Below are 23,284 nucleotides of genomic sequence, written 5' to 3'. Positions count from 1 at the left end.
CTAATTTGCTACAGAAAAATACCATGATGTCTAAATACTAAATAAGCCAAAATAATGAGTACCTCTTATTACTTTCTTCTCTTTTCTGCCTAGAAGCATTTTGGAGATCTCTCTTAAACTGGCAATGCACAGGTAGATTATGACCCAAAACGCCAAGCCAATTGATCCCTAACGGATTAGAATTTGTTTGGATAGTGATAGATTCCTTCTCTACCCAGCATGTTCAATTTCAATAGATTTCAGCAAAAATCATAATATTGGGAAGATAATCCCGCTCTTTTACCCAAATAGCCAACAGGCTGAAAGAGCAGAGTGCCCAAGGCTGAATTGAGTGGATGATGCCACTCCTACTGTAGTAAAATCAAGTGAAGAGCTGGCACCTCCTCAGTTCATTGTTACAATTTATTGTGAATCAAATAGGAACCAATGTCAACGTTTTTTTGGCCCCCCAAGTTGTGAAGGTCACCAGGGGTTACGCATGGGAAAGGATGTGAACATTGGGGGCCCCTTCAAAGTTTTGCTGGGGCCCCATGATTTGTAGTTAGGCCCTGAAGGGTCTCTTTATCAGAGCATGATGTTGTCCTAAAGATCACACCTTGATAAACACACCCTGCGTGGTTTTAGAACGTTGGCATTGGTTCCTTTTTGATTTACAATAATTTGCAACAAGGTGCTATATTTTCACTTGTATGTTTAGCAGAATTCTGTCAAGTGAACTGCAAACATTGTACAGCTCAATGCAATGCAACATTATATGACCATCAGTCCTCCGCTGCATCCCCACCTGATCCAATCAGACTTTTGATTGGATAGGGCCCGTTTCCACGGAAGTGACGCGGGCGCCGGCGAAAGTGATGCGTAGCTGCATCACATCACTTTCGCCAATGGAAAAGGGCCCATAACTGGATAGAATTGATTGAAAGGAAATCAGTTAAGTATGTTGAGGCAATAGATACAGTAACTGTCCAAATCAATACATATGGATAGCTTTAGAATTGTATATTCCTGTTGCACTGAATTTTGGTCATTGTGTCACAAAGAGACAGTAGAATCAGTGGGCAGCACTGTGACGTAGTGGTTAGTACTCTTACCTTGCAGCATTGGTTTGAATCCCAGACAGGGCACTATGAGCATGGAGCTTGTATGTTTTCCCTGTGTCTGCGTGGGTTTTCTCTGGGCACTCCAGTTTTCTCCCACATCCCAAAATCATACAGATAAGTTAATTGGCTTCCCACTAAATTGTCCCTAGATTATGATACATACACTACACGATACATACATAGACATATGACTGTGGTAAGGATTAGATTGTGGGCCCCTCTGATTGACAATTAAGTGACAAGATGATATAGTATATAAATACTAAATAATAATACATTGGAAATCACATGACATGAGTACCACACAGATTTGTCAGGCAGTGCCACAGTCTGGTGCATCATTGCTCCATAAATCTCCCCTGAATAAATGGAAGCAAGGTTTACACATGCATGGTACTGAGCCATAGGGCAAAGTCATTTATCATTTTTAAAGTGCATGTAGGCATGAGATTTTGGTTGTTTTGAGGCTTCTGTGTGAGATCCCACACATTTCTAATTCTGCTTGTGGTCATGCATTTTTCTACCCCTCATTTGGTGTGTGAACAATATCTCTATACAACCGCTTGTGTGTTTGTGGAAATAGCAGTGACAGCATAAGAGTAAAACAAATACCATAATGGATGACTAAGGGAAGCGTCAGAGCATGACCAGATAATGAAGCGTTGGCTTGCCTGGGCAGTTTTCTATTTGCACAATGGCAGAACCTAATAATTGCGTAGTGTGTATATGGACACAGTGATTACTCAGTCCAAACAATGCATTGCTGTCCAAACTGGGGAAATCATATGTCTGCCTTTCACAAATACAGTATTTAATGAAGGAGGCAGTGCAGGAGACCATGTCATTTTTCATAGGAGAAAGCATTGTTCTGCATTATTCTGACCTATTAATTAAATTCCAACAGCCATTAAATTACCTATGCACTGTCCGCCTCTCCCCTCTCTCGCTCTCGTCTCTTCTTTCTCTCTCTCCTCTCTCTCTCTTCACTTTCTCTCTGTACCTCCTGCCTCTCTTCTCTCACACTCTATCTCTCTGAGGTCTGGATTCTTGTTTAGGAAACTTCCTTAAACTTTTTGAAAATTGTACCCCTGATAGGGTTATTGAGAAGGGTGTACAAAATTAAATATATTGATTGGCGATACAGACAAGTTTTTAAATGCAGAATGGTTAAAATATGTGGGTTTTTCATTGCTCTATGTCACTGGCGTCAAACCCAAGGCCAGCGGCCCTCCTTAGCATTTTATGTGGCCCTCAAAAGCTTCAAATTTGCATCATTGTAAGCAGTAAAAGAACAACAGTACACTGCCGTCCCATCCAGAGGATGACAGTGTTTCTAGCTGAAGCATTGTCAGTTTGAGCCTGGGTGCAGCAACAACCCACAGGACCCCCTCCGTGAAGTTAGCATGGGGCCCCCACCTTAGATCCAAATCCCTCCTGGGTGGCTGGTAAAACACACACACCTACACGGCTTTCACCCCGGCACCCTCTCCCCACAGAAAGTAGCAGAGCAGTATATTATTTATCTGCTCCAGTGCTGCGTCTTGTCTCTTCCACTCTTCCCAGCAGCTTCATGCTCTGTACTTCTAGAATGCCAGTGTCTGATCACGTGACATACATTAACCACCTTAGCGTTACGGACGAGCTCAGCTCGTCTATTACCGCCGCGGTGGATTTCTCAGCCCCTGGTGGGTCTATTTTTACAATTTTTTTTTAAACTAGCTGCGTGTTTAATTCTATCGCCGCCGCTTGCCGCCAATCCGCCCGCTATGCTCCCCGAAAGAGGGCCCCCCCCCGATCCTCGGCGCAGCCTGGCCAATCACCGCCAGGCTGCGCTATGGTGTGGATCGGGACTCCCCCTGACGTCATGACGTCATGCCGATCGTTGCCATGGCGACGAGGGAAGCCCTAACAGGAAATCCCGTTCAGAGCGGGATTTCCTGTTGGCTATGATCGCTGGCGGCGATTGGAGGGGTGGACGGGATGCCGCAGGGAGGGGGGAATCATGTAGCTAGCACTAGGCTAGCTACATGATAAAAAAAAAAATAGGTTAAAAAAAAAACCACCTGTGGCTGAGCGCCACAAAAAATCAAAACGCCAGGGTGGTTAACAGGCACAGAAGAGACCCAAAGCACTGGAGCAGGTAAATATTAAACTGCTCCATTACAGAAGGGAGAGGAGTGGGGATCCAGGCCCCCCATGGTCACTACAATTATGCCACTTTATTTGAGACTGTTCAATAAATGTTAATAAACCATTTGGCCCGCGACTTGGGCTATGTTTCTAGATTTTGGCCCCTTCCGTAACTGAGTTTGACACTCCCACACTATGTGTTCCTGTTGTAGAGATTTCATTCATTCCCTATCCCTGTAACAAGAAAAGAAACTGATGCAAACATTTGTTCAGCAGGGTCAATGTATGCAAGTTCTAACCCCATGCTAAACTTAAAGTCTTTTGCTGGAGTTACACTTTAAAAGTGGCCATACATTGTTCAATCTGCTACCGGATCGACCATCAGATTGATCCCTCTCTGATCGAATCTGATCAGAGAGGGATCTATTGCCTGCCTATACATCACTGCAGTAGATTTGAGCATGAAATCTATTGGAAATCATCCTGCTGCTGCCTCCAAAGTGTATATGTGTGTGTGTCCCATGCCTGTGTGCAATGTTAAAAGCTCACCTGTCAAACGCCAGCGTGAATCTTGGCCTCCTCCAGTGTCCCATGTCGCAATGAGCGCCTGTACCACATGACTCGGCACATACTGTATAAGACACTACTTGAGCCAGTGTTACGTGGTACAGGCACTCGCAGTGACACCAGACATTGGAGGAGACCAGGATTTGCTCCGGCGTGTGACAGATGAGCCATCAAAAGATCAATCAGGTGACCATATTACGGTACTGATTCTTCTTATCAGATCGAAATGTCAATCGGCCCACAAAATCAAATAATGTATGGCCACACTTATGTACTAGAACCTTCAGGGGAAGAGGAAGAAATCTTCTAAAGAATCATGTTAACAACAGTACAGAGCTTTCTCAGTTGGCATGCAAGTGCATGTGGGTGCATCTCACACACACAGTAATAGAAGACTTTTGGACAACGGCCTTCTGTCAAGAAAGGCAGCAATGAAGCCACTTATTTTCAAGAACAGACTGAAATTCTGAATGTAGCACAGGGCTTGGACACCAGGGCAGTGAGGCTGGTGCAGAGACTTTGTTTCTGATGATTCCCCCTTACAGGGGCGTAACTAGAAACCACAGGGCCCCCCTGCAAAACTTTGGATGGCCCCCCCCCCCCCCCAACACAAGACCCCCCCCCCCCCCCAAAAAAAAAAAAAAAATTAAGTAAAAATAAAAACTCGCAATGTTTTTTTTTTTTTTTTGTTTTTTTTTAATTATGGCATATATAAAACACCACATATGCTCAATGTAACCAGTCCACGTTCAAGAGCACTGTACTATTGAAATATCAACCAGGAGCACAAGGTAAACAATCCACACAAGTAAAACAATCCACAGGATGATAAAGTGTCAGCTGTGAAAAACAGAAAGACAAAATGAAAACAATTAAGTATTTGGAATGACAGTGTGTAGGTGTGTAGTGCAGAAAAGAAAAGTTTAGGACTTACCCACAAGTCTTCAATGCAGAAATTGTGAATTTAGTAGTGAAACGCCAGTGTCTATCTTCATTGGAAAACAGATCCCACCATTCCTTTAAAAGAGGTAAAAATTAACCAATAGTACAGTAGAATCTCATAGTAAACTCCGATATAATTAACCTCTGGATACAGTAAACTCAGTTATCAATTCCCTGCAAAAGCACCTGTATAAATATACACTGTCTGTGACCAATTCTGATAAAGCAAACTTTTGATATAGGAAACTACTTTTCCTGGTCCCTTTGAGTTTACTATAAAGGGGTTATACTAATCATACAATTCTACTGTGTATTTGTTTATTTTTACTTACTTTTTCACTTGCACTTGAAATCTGAAGTCTTTAACCATAGCCGATATCAAAATCTTAACGAATGAACATCCACAATCCAAGATAAAACAGAAAACAGAACCTAGATTACAAAAATAGAAATGCATTAGTACTGTCCTTTGAAACTTTTTTTCCCCCCTCTTTTTGACTAACACAGCTTACTCCATGCACATAAAGTTAATGTAGAGTATATTTGCTCTTGGAGTCACCTGGCTATTGATGGACAAGTCCTTTATTGACCCATATAAAACTTAATTTTCAATGGGAGATAGAGGGGGGTTTCCATTTCAATGCGTGCTGTGTGGAAAAATATTTTAAATGATCCACAATGATTACAGTTATTCCAGTTGTCTGGCACAGGGCTGCAGTGGCAGCTTAGATATGACAATATATCTTTAGTGCATAGGGAAAATGAAAACAGTAAGCAGCTGTGGAGTCAAAAAAGAGGAAAAAAAAAATTAAACGGCTATCAGTTTATGGAACTCAAATAGTGGAAGCAAAATTGCAGGCAAATGTTGAACAGGTTCTGAAAATATGTTCAGCCACTTTTAGCACACTAGGTAGCCAGAGAAGGGCCAGTTGACCATCTGACTGTGAATAAGCACCATCACGATGCTGAGTATTTTCTAGTACTTGCCACTTTCAGCAAGATCAATCTACAATATTCATGACTTACAGCAATATTACACTTTTAGATTGGTGAAATAGGTTCCTGACAAATTAGCATATAACTAAAGTATTGTCAATTTAGCTGTGTCTTGGAACATAAAGAGGTTAGCTGCTTATGTTTTGGGTTAGCTGTAAGCATTTCAGGATACATGTAGACGGAATATAAATATATATATATATATGTATTTATAAAAAAAAGTTCGACATTTGCCTGTTTTTCTGCTTTGCGATGCTCAGGTGTGGCTATGCCAACAGGGCTCTGCCAACTGAAGCTAGGCTGGACAAATTGCAGAACTCAAGTAGCCAATGAGCTTAAAAAAGGCAAAAAATAAAAAAAAAATAAAAAATGGCACTTAACCTTAATCGGTTCTCAATTATGGCCATTAAACATTTCCCATTGGCTCCTGGTTTGGACCAACTGGCTCTTGAAATCCATAGCAATTTATCCATCCATGGAAGAAAGGCTTAAGAGTTAACTGGCTATGCCAACGGGGCTATGCCAACTGTACTTAGGATAGAAAAGAGAGAACTGGCTATGCCAACGGGGCTATGCCATCTGTAGCTAGGCTGGAAAAGATTGAACTGGCTATGCCAACGGGGCTATGCCAACTGTACTTAGGCTAGAAAAGAGAGAACTGGCTATGCCAACGGGGCTATGCCAACTGTACTTAGGCTAGAAAAGAGAGAACTGGCTATGCCAACGGGGCTATGCCATCTGTAGCTATGCTGGAAAAGAGTGAACTGGCTATGCCAACGGGGCTATGCCAACTGTAGCTAGGCTGGACAAATAACAGAAGTCAGGTAGCCAATGAGCTATTGAAAATTACAGGTGTTAGTTTAACAAATTTTCAATGAATCTTGCAATTAAAACATTTCTTTATGGGTCCGATTTTGGACTCACTGGCTCCATGAATTCCATAGTTATTTGCCCATTCCCATTTTTAAAAAACTGGCTATGCCAACGGGGCTATGCCAACTGAACAAAGAAGCTGGAGAAATCTTTGAACTCCAACCTCGAACCAGTATACTCACTCAGAACACTATTAGAACAAACGTTTGCGTGCTTTCACTTCTGCAAAGGTCTCCACAATGCTGTCAAGGTTTAGCATCTTTGCTCGTGCATTTTCAATGCTTAGGACAGCAAGCCCAGAAAGTCTTTGCTCAGACATTGTGCTTCTCAAATAGCTTTTAATTAGCTTTAATTTGGAAAAGGACCTTTCTGCCGATGCCACAGTCACGGGTAAGGTTAAGAACAATAGTAAGGCTATGCAGACATCTGGCAATGTGGAGGCTAGGGCACTGTTCTCAACCAAAAGCAAGTGGGTTAGGTCCTTCACAGAACAAACTTTCTGTATATCAGCTTTAAGTGCTGATCTGAAGCTCAGAAGCTGTCTAGGGAAAAATGAAGATAAATCGCTGGCATACTTGGATTGCAGTTTTTCTGCACCTTTAAATAGTTCATCATCTGAAACTGATGATAGAACAGCTGGCTGAATAATATGAAAGCGATCAACAACTTCATTCAGTCCCTGAAATCTATTTGAGAGCTGGCCGGTAACTGTGTCTAAGCACTTATAAAAAACGTAGACTCTGAAACGTTCTTCTGGGTCTTTTAAACGTTCATCCACACACAGTTCGTCAAAATGCTTTTTGACTAAGTGAACTCGCTTAACTTCAAATTTTGGTGAAATATTCCAGTTCTGTGCCAGCGAGACAGCATTTTTTTTTGCTTCGTCAAAATTATTTCTGAACTGGGACACCTCTTCAATTGCAGTTTTTATTAACTGAGCAGTTCTTGACAAATCCATGCTCGGAGACTGGAGTACTTTGGAGAGAGAATTTACTACGCTCAGAATTTTTGACTGAAGAACAATGAGAAATATGAAGTGAAAGGACTCTAATTTTGTTTTAATCCTCATTGCCTCCTCTCTTTCACTTTTCTTGGATGACACAAGAATGATTTTTGATAATGCCTTCAACACATCTGCATATCGAAAACGTAAGGCAATCAGTGAGTCAAATCGTGAAGACCAACGTGTGGGGCATAGTTTTTTCAAAGTTACTGAAGACTCAGAGTTGAAACTAGAAAGAATTTGCCAACGCTTTCCACTATCCCCAAAAAATGTATACAATTGCTGTAGAGTTGTCATAAAAGATGAGATTTCAGCTATGTCAGACACAGCATCCTGAAGGACTAAATTTAAGTTGTGAGCAGCACAATGAACATAAAGTGCATTCTCCTGCCTTTCTATAATTCGGGCCTGAACCCCAGATTAGACTCCACTCATCGTAGCAGCTCCATCGTAACCTTGACCACGGCATTTGTCCAAAGAGAGGCCTTTTTTAGCAATGCATGCCAAAATGTCCTGCTCTATCCCAGCAGCAGACTGATCTTCTACCACATGAAACCCCAGAAAAGCCTCTTGGATGACAACTTTGATGGCTCTCATACTGATATCTCTTTTAATTGACACATAGCGAATGACTTGGCTCATCTGATCCACTTTAGAGATGTCTTGAGTTGTGTCAATGATCAGTGAGTAAAACTGAGCCTGCTGTACTTCAGAGACTATGTCATTCACAACCTGTTTTGAAAGAATTTCTATTATTTCGTTTTGTATTGTAGGGCTAAGATACTTGGTGGTACCCTGTGGTAACTGTAGCAGTTGTTTAAGTATAGGGTCATACTCTGCCAATAGTTCTATAATAGCTAGAAAATTTCCACTATTTAGTTTGCCAAGTTTTTCACGATGGCCTCGGAAAGCAATGTTCCCCATTGCCATAGTCAGAGTGACATTAATAATTCTTTTTAAAACCTCTCTCCAAAACCCTTTTTCCTTTCGGATTTGTCTTTCCTGCTCCTCATCAATGGTTCCCTCTCTTCGCCAGTGACCATAAACCACACATGCATCAATATGAGTTTGGGATGTTTCATGCACATTTATTTTTTTAGAAAGTTCTCTCCATACTTGAATACCTTTTGCCCAAGCCGGTTCAAGTCCCAGCTTTTTACGATCCCCAAAAAGCCAGCATGGCTCACAATACACAGAATTTAGTTTGGGCGAGTAACAAAGCCAGGATACTGGAATTTTTAGCCCTGTATGTGTTATTTTCTCATAGTAACTGACCGAGAAACATCTTCTCTCATCATCTCTCGGAAAGGGTCCAACAGGTCTGCAAGGACCATGAGAAATTATAAATCTCTTCACACGAGGATCTTTTATGGTTATTGGGAAATTAGCTCTGTCTGTGATGTATTTCTCTGCAGCAATGGCAGTCAGGTCAATTACATCACTACCCACCAATTCCAGTTCACCTGACCTGTGTGGTTCAGCTTCACACACTTCTACATTGTCCCCTGCAGGGCTGCCAACATCTAAAGATGTACTTGGCTCTGATTCAGCTTCGCATAGTTCCACGGTTTCCCTTGCAGGACTCCCAACATTCAAAGATCTTGTCTCTGCTATAGTATTATCCCCTGTTTCAGACTCCTGCACTACACTACCCGGGGAGCAAAGAGTTTCTGGGCTTGCTTCCACAACACTTTCAATGGGTGAAGATGCCTTAGCGCTTTCACCAGCACTGGGAGCAGTAAAAAAACTGGTAATTTTTGGATTTTTTTTTGATTTCTCGTTTGCCTCCAGCCTTTTTTTCCGTTTCTGTGCACCACTTTGATGGTGGTAACTAGACATGTTACTGATGGTTTATGCTGTAGGAACGAAGTATAAGTGAACATTCCTTTAAAATTCTACACTAAGCAAGCTTAAAATGTTCTAAAAACTAAAATGAGTACATTATGATACCGGCATATTGAAAGATGAATGCTTTACGTTCCATAATATTCACATGATCCATCAATAGTATATAAATGTAAAGCTGGCCAAATATGTTAAACTGATCAAATCTACCTGTCACCCGTTGGCCTAGCATTTCTGATCCATTCACTTTTGATTGGATTTTGGGCTGAGCAGATAAAGGGTGGAGGCGATAGTCAAGAAATTAGCATTGCACCACATTTTTATATAGGGTACACATCTTCCACACCGCTTTACAAAGTATATATAGTCTTGTCACTAACTGTCCCTCAGTGAGGCTCACAATCTCAAATCCCTACCATAGTCATATGTCTATTGCGGTATAGAGCCAATTTAGGGAAAATCCAATTAATTCAGCTATATGTTTTTGGGATGTGGGAGAAAACACAATTGGCTGGAGGGAACCCATGTAGACATGGAAAGAACATACAAACTCCTTGCAGATGTGAAAGTGCTATCCCCTATGCTGCCCATTAACATCAAACAGTACCAATTTTGTAGTTAAATTAATGCTTGACAAATTAAGTGATATTGATTAAGAGGGAGCATGCCATGTATGAAGTGATTACTATCCAATCAAATAGAAATTGGATAGGAATCAATCATTTAAAGGGAAGGTTCAGGCTTCTATTAAAAAAAAACAAAAAACGATATCCACTTACCTGGGGCTTCCTCCAGCCCGTGGCTGGCAGGAGGTGCCCTCGTTGTCACTGTGGGGGCTCCCGGTCTCCCACAACAGCCCACGACCGAACCAGGAAGTAGCGTCTCGGTCCTGGCTTCTTTCTTTTAAACTCCGCGCTCCACGCGGGCGCGATGGCATCATCCGGCCTGTACTGCGCAGGCGCAGTACAGTCCGGATGACGCCGGATGACGTCATCGCGCCCGCGTGGAGCGCGGAATTCAAAAGAATGAAGCCAGGACCGAGACGCTACTTCCTGGTTCGGTCGTGGGCTGTCGCGGGAGACCGGGAGCCTCCACAGTGACAACGAGGGCACCTCCTGCCAGCCACGGGCTGGAGGAAGCCCCAGGTAAGTGGATATCGTTTTTTTTTTTTTTTTTAATAGAAGCCTGAACCTTCCCTTTAAAACATGACCGACGGATGAGGATGGCTATTCAGCAACTATTGCAACTTTTTTTTGTTTTTGAAAGGCAACATACTCACCTAAAGATAACCTGCAGAGCTCTTTGGCCTAAGGGATTAGGTATTGTCCACTGCTGGGTGACAGAGCACCCACGACAATATACATACACATCATTAGCCTCCGTCTAATGATGTGTATGTTGCTATGCGAGGGGAGCAGAGAGACAGAGCGGTGTGCGGCATTGCAGCGGCAAGAACAATGTTGTCTCGCAGAGCCTGTCATGCTGCCGTTGTACACTGGCTATGGTGTTATCGGATACCATAGTCAAGTTAAAACCAGCACTAGTATATACCTTAACCTATCAGCAGCTCCAAAGGAATTTTTTTGTTTGTAAAATGTGCACTGCTTTTGACTCAGTCTGCACAACTCGTGCTGTAAATTATTGTAATGCTTGGATGTCTCTGCTAGCAGAAAATAGAGAAACTAAAAACTAAAAGCAGAAGTCCTCTGTTGTCTCATATGGCCCCCTAGGGACGGTCATACACATCAACACATCACAGCAGTAAAAATATTAGCAAGGAAATGCAACAAATAAAAAAAAATGTGCAAATATTAAATTGGCCTGAAACCCTTGCAAGCCTCTAAATAAAATGGCTGCTAAAGGGATAAAGAGGAACTGTAGTGAGAACATAATGAAAATATAATGAATACAATTTTACAATAAAGATTTAACAATACTCATTTATAGATTGTTTCCTCTCTGATTTACATTCTGAAATTTATCACAGTGACAGGCGGCCAAAGTCCTGCCAGATGACCTGTACAGAATGTTCGTTTATAGAGAATCCTATGGTCAGAGGGAGATATTCCTTATTGTCCAATATCCGAACAGTTTTATAGCGCTTTCTCCTGTCAGACTCAAAGCGCTCGAGCTGCAGCCACTAAGGATGTGCTCCTGTGGCCACTCTGCAGTGTTAAGGAGTCTTGCCATGAATTCTTACTGAATAGGTACTCACCCTAGCCAGGAGAACCATTGTTTCCCTTGTCAAAGGCAGTGCCCTTAAACAGTACTATTTCCCCCCACCCCCTCCCCCATGCACCCCAGTCTAGGCAATCAGAGTAGCAGTGCAGTGGTATATGTGATATGCAGCCATCCTATGAAGCAGCTGCCTGCTCCAATCTCCTAAATGTTGCATGTAATCATGCGACAAATAAGAGAACTATGATGCAGAGGGTGATGCATTGATATGTGCTGGAGAATCAGGAAGGGTGACACATTGCAGAAAGACGTAAGAGGCTTTATGTACCACAAAATACCACCACTGCATCACTGACAAAAAGGAGCACAAGAGAGTGCATGGGCCCCGACAGTCAAAGTACAGAGCAGCTACAGCCGCTCTCTTCCCCTGTCACTTACTATATAAGGACTGTAGATTTGTTCTTAATATTAGTGTAATGGGGGCAGGGAAAAAAAATTAAACTTAACTTACCTGGGAGCGTACTGTGCAGGCACTGTACGGTCTGCGACTACGCAGTACGCTCCCGGTGACATCAGCAGGAGTGAGGAGACAGCCGCACAGGCACAGCGGTTTTCCAATTTTAATCCCAGTGAACCGGCAGCAGGGACTGGAGCATTGGCGAGTGGCTGAGCGGGCACAGGACGTCAGCGGGGGAGAGTTAGAAGCCTCAGGTAAGTTCAAACCCCCCCCACACTACTCCATTAACCCCCTTGGCAGTTATCCCGAGTCAGGCTCGGGACGGAAAGCCGCAGAACAGAGCGGTAGTACTGTGCCTGAGTGAATTACATGCAGGAGTTTCTGCAGACCTCTCTGATGTATGGTTTTCTTCTTGTTTTTAGGGTCTAAAAGCTTGTGAAAAATGTCACGGCTTTTAGAACATAAATCTGTAAATAATTAGAACGCCAAGGGGGTTAAAGGACAAATGAAGTGAGAGGGATATGTAGGCTGCCTTATTTTATTCCCTTAAAGCAATACCAGTTGCCTGGCTGTCCTGCTGATCCCCTAGCTCTAACACTTTTAGCCATACATCCTGAACAAGCATGAGGTAGATAAGGAGTTTGACATAGTCAGATCTGCCAAGATTAGCTGCATGATTGGTTCTGTTGTAATTCAGACACTACTGCAACCAAATAGATCTGCAGTGCTGCCAGTCAACTGGTATTGTTTAACAGGAATTAAATATGGCATTCTCCATATACCTCATTACAGTTGTCCATTAACCTGAAAGAGGAGATGTCAGCCATACTATCTCAGAAAAATAAACCACATATTTAAGTTGATAAATACTTCCTCTACTTATATAACACATGTGTTGCACTGTCCACATTTTAATGTCAGTGAATTTTATTTAGATAATTAAGAGAATTCTATCCCTGGTGGGAGCCATGTCTTTTGCCCACAGTTTGAGGCTAAATCCTGATGTCATTTCTTCCCTTAACTCTCCTCCAATCGCTGAGTCACCTCAGCCTTGCTTGTAAACACAAGTGAGCAGAGGATCGTGTTTCACCCATTCAACCAAGCAGGGAAACAAAGGGAAGAGGATGAATATATTAGATAAAAAATAACTCCCAGCATTCCAGTTGATGCCTATGGCTCTTAAAGGGCCAGTGCTCCTAAGGTATGTAATAACTCCAAACTATAACAGCAGGAAAAAATGTTTTGAAAGTTCTGAATGCAGGATTAGCATCTTTATCACTTAATACACTCAGACCAGTTGCTGTTGAAATTTGATTTTTTTTTAGGGTGACAATATGGCTTAAAATTCGGAACACTGTTCCCTCTCAGTCTCAGCCCCCTGCACCTCCAGTGATCCCCTGTCCCACCATTGCACTTCCCCTTGTGTCCTTCTCTGTCCAACTAACCTTTCTCCTCCACTCACCTTTGCATAGTAAAAAGCAGCAGCTGCATGTCTCTCACCTCATTCATCAGCTCCTGCAGTGATCAGAGAACTCTCCTGTCCCTCATTCTTCTCAGTAGTACCAGCTTCTGCTGATTGTGTCATTAAATATGACCAGCACTAGAGGAACAGCAAATTAGAGGAGAGATCTCTGATTGCTGCGGGCTCTGATGGATGAGGTTAGAGATATGCTGCTGCTTTTACCTACACACAGGAAGCAGATAAGGACACACGTACATTACAGGGAGTGCCTGACATGGTGGCTGGTCGTCATTTCATATCTGCGGGCGTAAGTCCCATTTTTTAGGGGAAAAAAAAAAAAAAAAAAAAAGGTTCATATTCACAATATGGTAAGGCTAGGTTCACATTGGATATGGTTGAACCTGGATCCGTGCTGTCTGCGTGTTGCACGCACACGGATACGTGCTGCTTTTTCAGCAGCACCCGTCCTGGATCCGTGTGCGTGCAGCTATTTGCTGGAGGGGATGACGAGGACGGGGGGCTGCGGGAAGCGGCGCCCGGGAGGGGGGGGGGGTCACCTGTGTGCCTCCCGTCCCCGCTCCCCTCCAGCTCTGTGGTCAAAATGTAGAAAATAAAAGTTACATTATATAAAATAAAGAGTCGGCATATTTACATGTACTTTCCCTGTTTCACGGTAGGGCACTTCTGCCCATAGCGCGACGTCACTTCCGGGGATATTCCAGTGACGTCACCGGAATCCCCAGGAAATGGCTTCAGCGGTATGGGCGGAAGTGCCCTACCGTGAAGCGGGGAAAGTACATGTAAATATGCCGGCTCTTTATTTAATATAATGTAACTTTTTTTTCTACATTTTGACCACAGAGCTGGAGGGGAGCGGGGACGGGGGCACACAGGTGACCCGGGAGGGGGGTCCGACTCCCCAGGGCGCCGCTTCCTGCAGCCCCCTGTCCTCGGCATCCCCTCCAGCAATGCCAGCCTCCATTTTCCCCACCTGGGACACTGGGAACGGATCCGTTCCCAGTGTCCCTAAAGTACAAGTGGGAATGGAGGTCGGGAAATGCAGTGTTCTGCACTACCCGTCCGTGTGTACGGGTGCGTGCAGAATGCTGCAAGATCCTTATGTGCGTTCCGCGTCTGAGCAGGGACGCACACGGATCCGTGTGCACCTCTAGTCTGAATGGTGTCTATTGTTTACATTGGTATCCGTGAGCACGGTTTAGAAAACCGTGCTCACGGATACGTTTTCTTCTCAAGTGTGAATGCACCCTAATGCATATACAAACAATACCACACATACTTACACACAGAAGATCAGCCAGGAAGCACCGTCCGAAGCACTGCAGGTAGCCCTCTGTCTCACTCTCTTGCAGCTGCTGTGTAGCCTGTGTTTAACAGCCCTGAAAATAGGAAGAATAATTTTAAAAAATGTGTTCAAACTTTGCCCTTTGCTGAAGTCTGCCCCCCCCCCCCCCCAAAACACACATACTTACACACAGAAGATCAGCCAGGAAGACCCGTCCAAAGCACTGCAGGTAGCCCTCTGTCTCACTCTCAGCATCTGTTGTGTTGAACAGCCCTGAAAATAGGAAGAATATGTTCAAACTTTGCTGCGCCCCCTTCCCCCCCCCACACACCAGTTATAGGGCCCTATTGCAATGCATCTGCCTAATTTACAAAAAAACACTCCACACCCTCTGCCAGGCGAGAATACTAACAACCCCCCCAAACACACACAATACATAATACCACACATACTTACACAAGATCAACCAGGAAGCACCGTCCACACACAGCCCTTTGCCTCCCTCTCAGCAGCTGTTTAAGAGCCCTAGGAAATGAATAGGTACAATAGTTTGAACACCAATTTAAAGTAAACATAACACTAAGGGAACAAAGGGGATTTTTATTTATAAATCCTGCCAGTCCTCTGCAGGCCGTGAGCTCCCTCGATGTCCCCCTGGTCCAATCCACTGCACTGCGTGAGCTGTACAGGGCTGTGCGCCTCCTTGATCATGCTCCTGCGGCCGGCCTAGGGAGCACAATCAGGTGCGTAGTACTCCACAACTGAAACGGGGTTCGCAGTGGAACAATGGAGGGGACCCAAAAGACATTTAGGTAGCTGACAAACTACAGGGGCTGGAAGAAGCCCCAGGTAAGAAAAAAATCCTTTTGTTCCCTTCGTCTCAGAAACACACGAAAAAAACAACAAAACAAGAAAAAAAAAAAAATAAACATATCACGCACACACGCACACCCCCCTTCTGAGACCCCGTGGCCAGCAGCGGCGACCAGGGTTGCCAATCTAATTTCATATTTTTCCGGGAAAAAATGGTCAAAAAAACGTGGACACACCACGCGAGGAGAGAAGCCACATTTCCCCAGTAAACACTATTTGGGCAGCACATTTATATCCGCACTTTTCTCCTGGCGGACTCAAAGCACCAGAGCTGCAGCCACTAAGACACGCTCTATAGGCAGTAGCAGTGTTAGGGAATCTTGCCCAAGGTCTCCTTCTGAATTAGGTGCTGGCTTACTGAACTGGCAGAGCTTAGATTCGTACCCAGGTCTCATGTGTCAGAGACAGAGCCCTTAACCATTACGCTATCCAGCCGCCAGCCAAGCCTAGCTTTAACACACACACACACCCAATCACTGCAAGCGCAAAAAAAAAAAAAAAAATGATTCACTGCACCTGCTGATGTTTAAGGACATCTGTAATATTAAAAAGGTTTAACTTACCTGGTGCTTCTACCGGCCCCTTGCAGGCGTCCTGTTCCCACGCCAAGACGATTCTTCAGTCCATTGCCATGCCTCACTTTCATTTTCCTGGTCGGCACCCTCTGCGCGGCTCTGAGCGGTGGTGTCCTGCGCTGAATGAAAGTGAGGCATGGCGGGGAACCGGAGGATTGCTTTATCCTGTCGCGGGCACAGGACGCCTGCAAGGGGCCGGTAGATTCCCCAGGAAAGTTTTTTTACAGGTGTCCTCTAAAAACAGGCCCCTATAGTGGTGCCAGAACTGCCCCCCCTTTGTGAAGCCCCAACTCACCCTCATGCTACCCCCCTCCCCCACACACAGCCAGAATGCAGATATAATCCCCCCCCCTACCAAGAAAACAGGGACCCTCACCTCATGCTCCCCCTCCCCCACACACAGCCAGAATGCAGATATAACCCCCCCCCCCAAAGAAAAAACAGCAACCCACACCCTCATGCTATCTCCCTCCCCTCCCCCACACACAGCCAGCATGCAGATATAACCCCCCCCCTCCCCCCCAAAGCAAACAGCGACCCTCAGTCACCTCATGCTCCTGCTCCCCCCTCCCCCACACACAGCCAGCCAGAATGCAGATATAACCCCCCTCCCCCCCCCCCAAAGAAAACAGCGACCCTCAGTCACCTCATGCTCCTGCTCCCCCCTCCCCCACACACAGCCAGCCAGAATGCAGATATAACCCCCCTCCCCCCCCAAAGAAAACAGCGACCCTCAGTCACCTCATGCTCCTGCTCCCCCCTCCCCCACACACAGCCAGCCAGAATGCAGATATAACCCCCCTCCCCCCCCCAAAGAAAACAGCGACCCTCAGTCACCTCATGCTCCTGCTCCCCCCTCCCCCACACACAGCCAGCCAGAATGCAGATATAACCCCCCTCCCCCCCCCAAAGAAAACAGCGACCCTCAGTCACCTCATGCTCCTGCTCCCCCCTCCCCCACACACAGCCAGCCAGAATGCAGATATAACCCCCCTCCCCCCCCAAAGAAAACAGCGACCCTCAGTCACCTCATGCTCCTGCTCCCCCCTCCCCCACACACAGCCAGCCAGAATGCAGATATAACCCCCCTCCCCCCCCCAAAGAAAACAGCGACCCTCAGTCACCTCATGCTCCTGCTCCTGCTCCCCCCTCCCCCACACACAGCCAGCCAGAATGCAGATATAACCCCCCTCCCCCCCCCCAAAGAAACCAGCGACCCTCAGTCACCTCATGCTCCTGCTCCCCCCTCCCCCACACACAGCCAGCCAGAATGCAGATATAACCCCCCTCCCCCCCCCAAAGAAAACAGCGACCCTCAGTCACCTCATGCTCCTGCTCCCCCCTCCCCCACACACAGCCAGCCAGAATGCAGATATAACCCCCCTCCCCCCCAAAGAAAACAGCAACCCTCACCTCATGCTCCCCCCTCCCCCACACACAGCCAGCATGCAGATATAACCCCCCCTCCCCCCCCCCAAAGAAAACAGCGACCCTCAGTCACCTCATGCTTCCCCCTCCCCCACACACAGCCAGCCAGAATGCAGATATAACCCCCCCTCCCCCCCCCCCAAAGAAAACAGCAACCCTCACCTCATGCTCCCCCCTCCCCCACACACAGCCAGCCATAATGCAGATATAACCCCCCAAAGAAAACAGCAACCCTCACCTCATGCTCCTGCTCTGAGTCCCCTCTCCCCTTATTGATAAAAAAAACAATGTGTGTGTCACACTCGCTCTCACTTACAAGTCCGGTTGCTGTGCTGTCTCTCTTCTCCTCCAAAGGCCCCCTCTGTCCTCCACACAGATCCGCTGGTCTGACCACTGCAGCACAGCACACACACAGACACTGAGTCTGTCTGTGTGAGAGCTCTCTCTCGCTGAGCTCGCTGGCTGCTGGTGGCAGAGAAAGGCTGCAGGCTAGCTGGAGGTCCCACAATGGTGTCTTCTTCCTCTGTCCTCGGCTCCAAGAGAAGGCACCTCCCCTTCCTTGTCCCAGCCTGCACTGCAGAGACACGCAGCCAGGCGGGACAACTGGATTGGACAAAAGTGCCATGTGATCCTCCTCCCCCTATCCAGGAAGTGAAACATGGTAATCAGGATCTTCTAGTGCCCGCAGCCCGCCGCACCAACACAGAAACAATGGCGGCGGCGGGCCCGTTCCAAGCTAAAGGCTTTCCTTCTTCAGGCAGCCGGCCCCTCACTTGCTAGGGGCCCCTCGGCAGGCCCCGGGCCTGTTCTAACTGGTGACAGGCAGGCAGCCTTGCTAGGGGCCATAATTCTAAGTGGTGACAGCCTTTCCTCCTACGGGCCCCTGACTTGCTAGGGGCCCCCCTGCAACTGCAGGGGCTGCAGGGTCTATTCCTACGCCCCTGCCCCCTTACATCGGTCTGGCACACAAAGAAATTCAACAGTCCAGAGAATAAATGGGAATCCTACCATGAGTTATGTGTCATGTCAACTGTGAAGCATCCTGAGACAATCCATCCATGTGTGGGGTTGTTTTTCATCCAGCAGAATGGGTTTTACTCACAATTCTGCCCAAATATACAGTGAGTATCAGCTAGTATTAGTAAGTTATAAACTTCTTCCAAGAACAACTTTTCTCAACAATACAGGTAATATTTAGTGATGATCAGTTTAGTATCCACCAGCATGATGGAGCAGCACCATGTCACAAGAAAGAAGTAAAAACGAAGTGGCTCAGATATCATAGCACTGAAAGTTTTGAACCAGTGGCCAGGAACCTTCCTAGATCTTAATCCCACAAAGAACCTGTGGTCAATTCTCAAAAAGCAGATGGACAAGCAAGCATAGCTGTGCCAAACCATCGTGGCCCACACCGCACACGCTGCTCCCTGACACTCTTCTGTGTATTGTGAAATGGGAAAAGAAGCATCTTCAAACCTTCTGCCAAGGCTCCCCACTGGTTCACTAAACTGGTCAGTAGGACTCCTCCTCAAGGACTCAGTGTACCAATAGAGAGCCCTGGCAGGAAGTTTGAAGATGCTTTTTGCCTGGGCTTCCATTCCACAATACACCGAAGAGCAGTTGGGATTAGCATGTGTGCCAGTGGTCCTGGATTTCCATTGGTTGGGTTAGTGGACCAATGGGGAGCCACAGCAGAAATGTAAAGATCTTTTTTGCCAGGGCTCAATGCCATGCAGAAATAAGTGAAACTCCACAAAAGCATTTTTAAATTTGTCACCAGGGTTTCCTATTGGTTGTTACACTAACCAATAGGATTCCTACCACTGAGTGCTTTGGAAGATGGGCGCATACGTACTGTGCATGCGTGAGCACGGATTTGCACATGTACAGTATAATTCCCTTTGTTTTTGGAAGTACTCGGAAACATGATCAGGTCAGCTAACTTCCCCCGGGTGGACAGAGCTGGAATGAGGACACGTAGAAGCTCTATGGGATACTGCGCCTCTCCTCTTCTAAGGTGAGTAGCTAAGTCTTTTTTTTTTCTCGCTTCAGGCTTGCTCTGTGTTTTCAAAACCTCTTTCTAAAATTAAGGTGAGAAAATTAATGTTGAAGTAAAGTTAATCTGAAACAGCTCACTTTGAGTGATATTCCTGCTTGGAAAGCGTTTAAAAAGTTATTTTATAGGTAAGTTGGGCAGCGTAGTGATTAGCTCTCTCGCCTTGCGGTTTTGGGTCCCCGGTTTGATTCCCAGCCAGTGAACCATCTGCACAGAGTTTTTATTGTAGTGTTTGCGTGGGTTTCCTCCGGGCACTCTGGTTTCCTTCATCGTCCCCAAAACATACAGATAAGTTAACCGGCTTCCCCCTAAAATTGAACCTAGACTACGATACACACAGCACACAATAAATACATAGACTCCCCCTTTCCCCACTGTAGGTGACCTCATCCTGGGTACCCCTCAATACCATTTACCTTTATTGGCTCTTTATCCACATTGAGTATATGTACTTTCCAACCATTACACTATACATTTAAATCGCTAAAATATGTACTCAATATAGTTTAAATACTACTTATTTTATAATGCTTAAACTCTGCTATAATGAATTGACTTTGGCAAGCCAAAGTAACCAGCCGAACCAATTGAAAGTACCCCTGGGGACACATATACTATGTGTTGAGAACCTAGGATATTGGGGGGACATGGCAACACTTGTTGTGGGGGATATCATGGCTGAGGAAAGTAATAACATTTGGGCCTGGAGTACAGCCTTTGCACATTAACGTAACCCTAAATTCTATAAATGTTATAGTTCCTTCAGAGAATAAGAATACACTTGTGTTGTAGTTCAATAAAGTGATTTCTTATGAAAACGCTGTAGAACTCTTGCTTCTGCTGTTATCTTGTAAATATGTGGAGTTTTCTAATGAGATTTGCCCTGGGCCCATCCTGCTCCATGCCCAGCTCCAGCCATAGAGTCAATAACATAAACAGAGATCGATGATCATGAAGGTGCACAATTTCTCATTAAGTCATATTTCTAGACTATCCCCTGATGGAATTCAGTGTCTTTAAATAGCCATGTCTATCTCCATAGGAAGAATTGTAACACCTGTGGCAATAAATATAACACTGCGTTCTTTCAGAAATCATCTAGAGAAAAATAACATAAGGGCCAATTGCCACTGGCTTGTTGAATGGAGTTCAGCTAAAGGGCTTCAAGTTAGGGATGACCTAGAAACAGATCAGTTTCTAATTAAATACAAACATGAACCTGACACACTTTTATGTCTTTCCAGCTAAATAGGTTTAGGGCTATAAGTGCTTAGCTGTGCTACTCTGAACGGCATCTTGCAGTGCACACCTCAGTGAGTCATAGAGACTCGCCAATCAATATCTACAAAGACTTTCTGGTAAGCATTCACTAATCACTAAACAGGGCGCCAGGCAGCAGCGCCATGAATGCACATAGGACACAGATCCCTTGGCGCCTTTGATCAGTGATTTCAATCCCAGACGTACAAAATTAAGGTTTTCAATATTTTCTTTAAACAAACTGGAGCTGCTCTCCTGGGGAAACGTGTGCGCCAAGTCTGTGAACTCTCCCCTTATTTAATTACACGGTCCATTACCAGGTGGCTCCTGGCCAGATCTAGCCGCCAGAACACAAATACTTCCCAGTCTGTATTTGCAGATACCTTTCGAATAACCTGGTGGGATGGCAGCGTTTTTAATTAAACAGTCTGCCTCAGGTGTTCTGGTTTGCTACGGTGTTCTCTTCCATTGGCAGCACAGGGGTTAAGTCCCCACTGCAATCTGCACTGGTTAACGCGGATGTGAGCCCAAAGCCCAATATCAGGATGAACTCATTCTCAGTTATTTTCATCAGAGTGTGGCAAATGCTGGTAATTACTCATAAATTTCTTCTAACAGTGCTAATTCTAGAGCTGAAATAAAGCCAACCAGATGTGGCTTTGGGTGGAATAAAAGGCTGTATAAAACTTCCCAAAAGTCATCCGCTGCACTTGTTTACAGCAGTTAGAAACAGGAGAAGTGTCACAAATATGTGTTGCGGTGGGGAATGGATGAGGCCAGAAGACAAGCATGTGAGTCTGGGATGCCAGGAAAACACACAGGGCGTGGTTGGTGATAGACTTCGGGGCCTTGTGCAGAATAATCAGGTGTTTACATGAAGGCAGCTCTGAGAATAGAAGGGGCAGTCTGTGGAGTAAGCAGATAGACTGGATAGTATAAATAACTTCCTTTCAATAAGCCTAAAGATAATGAGATGAGTTTGTTTCTGGTATGTAGGAGAAATATGACCTCGGATGTGAAAGACAAGTCCCTGTAAATTCAAATATTTCCTAATGGACCTGCTACTGTTTTAACTGAGATATATTAAGGGCCTATTTATAACAGTGATGAAATGCTGGTTTATATTGTGCATTGCTAAAGAAAAAAAAAATCACCATGCCTTTTTAACCTCCTTATGCACCAAACATTGGGTTCCCCTGCCTGAAAAATACCAGTCCACCTGGTTCTTAACCTCCTGATCGTTACGCCACTCAGGAGTAGTGATGGGCCAAACCTCCGATTTTAGGTTTGCGAACCGGGTTCGCAAACTTCCGCGGAAGGTTCGGTTCGCGGAAAAGTTCGCGAACCGCCATAGACTTCAATGGGGAGGCAAACTTTGAAAAATAGAAAAAATTATGCTGGCCACAAAACTGATGGAAAAGATGTTTCAAGGGGTCTAACACCTGGAGGGGGGCATGGCGGAGTGGAATAGACGCCAAAAGTCCTGGGGAAAAATCTGGATTGAACGCAAAGCAGCGTTTTAAGGGCAGAAATCACATTGAATGCTAAATTGCAGGCCTAACGTGCTTTAAAACATCTTGCATGTGTATACATCAATCAGGGAGTGCAATTAGAGTACTGCTGCACACTGACGCACCAAACTCACTGTGTAACGCACCGCAAACAGTTGTTTGTGTAGTGACGGCCGTGCTGGACTACTGCGCACCATGGTGAGGATTGCTTTTCCTCACTCGGTGATGTCTGGTTAGGTAATGTCTGTCTGCCTTATCAACTTTTGATGGTTCTTTCTCTACCACTGTTAAAGCTTATATCTATTTTTTTTACATTACATTTTCTACTTGCTGTTCAGTACCTGCAACGAGAATCTATTATGGAGTACAAGTCTGCCATTGTGACCAAATGTAATGGCGGGGGAACCCTTCCTGGTGTGATTCCGGTCCGGAGTTGGAACCTAACAAACGGTCGGCTACCACCACACATCCATTGCAAGGAGGGCAGCAGGCATGCCCGCCCCGAGGTAGTGACCAAAAATAACAATACGGGACTTGGGAGGCCCTGCTGTTTTCGAAATGAATTGACTTTAAATCCTTTAACGGGAATCTGTTATGGAGGGCAAGTCTGCCATTGTCACCACGGGTAATGGCCGGGGAATCAAGGTTGGATTCCGGCCCGAAGTGGGAGCCTGCTGAGATCCATGCTGTACCTACCCTGACCGTGCTTTGCAGACCAGGCATCT

General features: G+C 45.2%; 1 long non-coding RNA gene across 1 annotated transcript; it reads right to left on the bottom strand.

The window, feature by feature from the left end:
* Positions 1-4,506: 4,506 nt before the first annotated feature.
* Positions 4,507-18,258, bottom strand: LOC137525785 (uncharacterized). The gene is made up of 7 exons (XR_011023012.1): positions 18,049-18,258; positions 15,313-15,381; positions 15,044-15,129; positions 14,855-14,950; positions 5,072-5,171; positions 4,732-4,814; positions 4,507-4,637 (listed from the first exon to the last, which is right to left on the bottom strand). It is a non-coding gene; the product is annotated as an uncharacterized lncRNA (long non-coding RNA).
* Between the last annotated feature and the right edge of the window lie 5,026 nt (positions 18,259-23,284).

Source organism: Hyperolius riggenbachi, chromosome 7 (assembly GCF_040937935.1).
Source record: "Hyperolius riggenbachi isolate aHypRig1 chromosome 7, aHypRig1.pri, whole genome shotgun sequence".
Lineage (NCBI taxonomy): Eukaryota > Metazoa > Chordata > Amphibia > Anura > Hyperoliidae > Hyperolius > Hyperolius riggenbachi.
The sequence above is the reverse complement of the archived record's forward strand: the minus strand, read 5'-3'. Positions and strand labels throughout refer to the sequence as shown.